At 46.7% G+C, this 2,500-nt stretch overlaps 1 protein-coding gene across 1 annotated transcript in view; it reads left to right on the top strand.

Annotated features, from left to right (window-relative positions):
* Window positions 1–2,500, top strand: part of LOC122259348 (acetylcholinesterase) — a gene marked incomplete in the record, with an annotated part of 118,724 nt that overhangs the window by 86,774 nt on the left and 29,450 nt on the right.

Genomic DNA, 2,500 nt, shown 5'->3' with positions numbered 1-2,500 from the left:
TTGTAATGATAACAATGGTAAGAGTGATAATAATGGTAATGATGATAATGATAACAATAATGATAATGATGACAATAGTAGCAATGAAGCTGACAACAGAAATGATAACCACAATGACTGCAAACAATAACAAGAATAGTAACAATAACACTTAGCCATGAACACAACCAGGGAAATACATAAAGCCACCACCACCATCACCACCACCAACATCACCACCACCAACATCACCACCACCAACATCACCACCACCACCAACACCACCACCACCAACATCACCACCACCAACATCACCACCACTAACAACACTACCACCAACATCACCACCACCACCATCACCACCACTAACATCACCATTAACAACAACAACAACAACAACCTGAAAACCTGTCTGGCGAAGACGGGATCAGTCTGCAACCGAGAGCAATGATTTCTTACGCAGGGCTGCAGCGGATGGAATCAAGTGCAGATGGAGATACGGAAAATTAATTCGTTTTGAAGGTGACTGGAAAATGGGGGTATTCGGCATGTATGATAAATTGGAGGAGGAGGAGGAGAAGGAGGAGGAGGAGGAGGAGGAGGAGGAGGAGGAGGAGGAGGAGGAGGAGGAGGAGGAGGAGGAGGAGAGGAGGAGGAGGAGGAGGAAGAGGAGGAGGAGAAGGAGGAGGAGGAGGAGGAGGAGAGGAGGAGGAGGAGGAGGAGGAGGAGGAGGAGGAGGAGGAGAGGAGGAGGAGGAGGAGGAGGAGGAGGAGGAGGAGGAGAGGGAGGAGGAGGAGAGGAGGAGGAGGAGGAGAAGGAGGAGGAGAAGGAGGAGGAGGAGGAGAAGGAAAAGGAGGAGGAGGAGGAGGAGGAGGAAGAGGATGGTGTGGAAGAGAAAAGGGATGAGGAGGCGAAAGAATCAGAGGGACAAAGTGAAAGGAAAGTAGGAGAAGTTAGAGGGAGAGGGAGGAGGAAATGGAGAGGGGAGAGATGGGTGGAGATGAAGAGGAAGGAGGAAGAGAGGGAGATAGATAGAGAGAGAGAGAGAGAGAGAGAGAGAGAGAGAGAGAGAGAGAGAGAGAGAGAGAGAGAGAGAGAGAGAGAGAGAGAGAGAGAGAGAAAGGGATAGAGAGAGATAGAAAGAAAGCAAGAGAGAGAGAGAGAAAGGGAGAGAGAGGGGGGGGGGCGAGAGACAGACAGAGAGATAGATTAAGAGAGAGAGAGAGAGAGAGAGAGAGAGAGAGAGAGAGAGAGAGAGAGAGAGAGAGAGATAAAAGAGAGTGAATTAATAAGGTAGATGGAATGGACCCATTGCATAAGTAAAGCCGTCACACAATACAGATTCTGCATTATAGTGCACAAACAACTGAAAGAGAGCTGCCATTTACTCTCCGAGGTTTTATTATATAAGAGAAAGAAAAATTACGAAAAACATAAGAAAAACAAAAAGACAGAAGCCATTACATAACAGCATCTATTCATTCACCACAATGGAGAGAGATGGAGCACATAGATACACGCACACTCATACGCACACACAAATTAGAATGAAACAAATTTGTCTGTAATCACCCTCTTCTCACACAATAAAAAAAAAGTAATGACATAATAAAAAATGACGTTGATATTGAAAATCAAATTATACAACAAAAGAAAAATAAGAAAAAAAAAACTCATCAATATTACATCGAAACCAAATAAAAAAGAGAAAAAATATATATATAAAAGCCATTACCCAAATTGAGACCGTCCTAACTCCCCCACCCACACCCCACACCCCTACCCCTACCCCTAGTCCCACTCCCACCTCCTTATACTCACAGAACTTGTCAAGGGACCTATTATCCAATATCATAATCGACTGTTGAGTTCTTTTCTTGTTCGCTCTTCGTCCAGTGAAGGAGGGGAGGGGAGAGGGGATATGGCGGGGAGGGGAAGGGGATAGGGCGGGGAAAAGAGGGGTAGGGGGAGGGGGAGGAGAAGGGGATAGGGCGGGGAAAAGAGGGGTAGGGGGAGGGTCGTGAAGGAGGAGCGAAAGGGCAAAGGAAGAGGAGCATAAGGAGAATGAGGGGGAGGGGAGGGGGAGAGGGAGGGGGTAATAGATAGGAGGAGGAACATAAGGAGAAGAAGAGGGAGAGGAGAGGGAAGGGGTAATAGATAGGAGGAGTAGGGGGAGGGGTAAGGAGGGGGCAACAGAATGAAGAGGAGAAAGGGGGCGAGGGGGCAAGCCTTGGGCGGGGGGAGGGGAAATGAGGATAGTAGGAGATAGAGCAGAGAAGGGAGGAAGATGGAAATGGAAAGTAGATGAGAAGAAGTAATGTATAGGAAGAAACACGGGAGAGGAAAAAAAAGGCAGGAAAAATGGGGCGAGAGAGAGAGAGCGCGAGAAAGAGAGATAGATAGATAGAGAGAGAGAGAGAGAGAGAGAGAAAGAAAGAAAGAAAGAAAAGAAAGAAAGAAAGAAAGAGAAAGAAAGATAGAGAGAAATATAGAAAGGCAGAAAGAAAGGAGAGACTAAAAC

Source organism: Penaeus japonicus, unplaced genomic scaffold (assembly GCF_977035675.1).
Source record: "Penaeus japonicus unplaced genomic scaffold, GWHDUDI00000001_assembly GWHDUDI00000036, whole genome shotgun sequence".
NCBI classification, from domain to species: domain Eukaryota; kingdom Metazoa; phylum Arthropoda; class Malacostraca; order Decapoda; family Penaeidae; genus Penaeus; species Penaeus japonicus.
The sequence above is the reverse complement of the archived record's forward strand: the minus strand, read 5'-3'. Positions and strand labels throughout refer to the sequence as shown.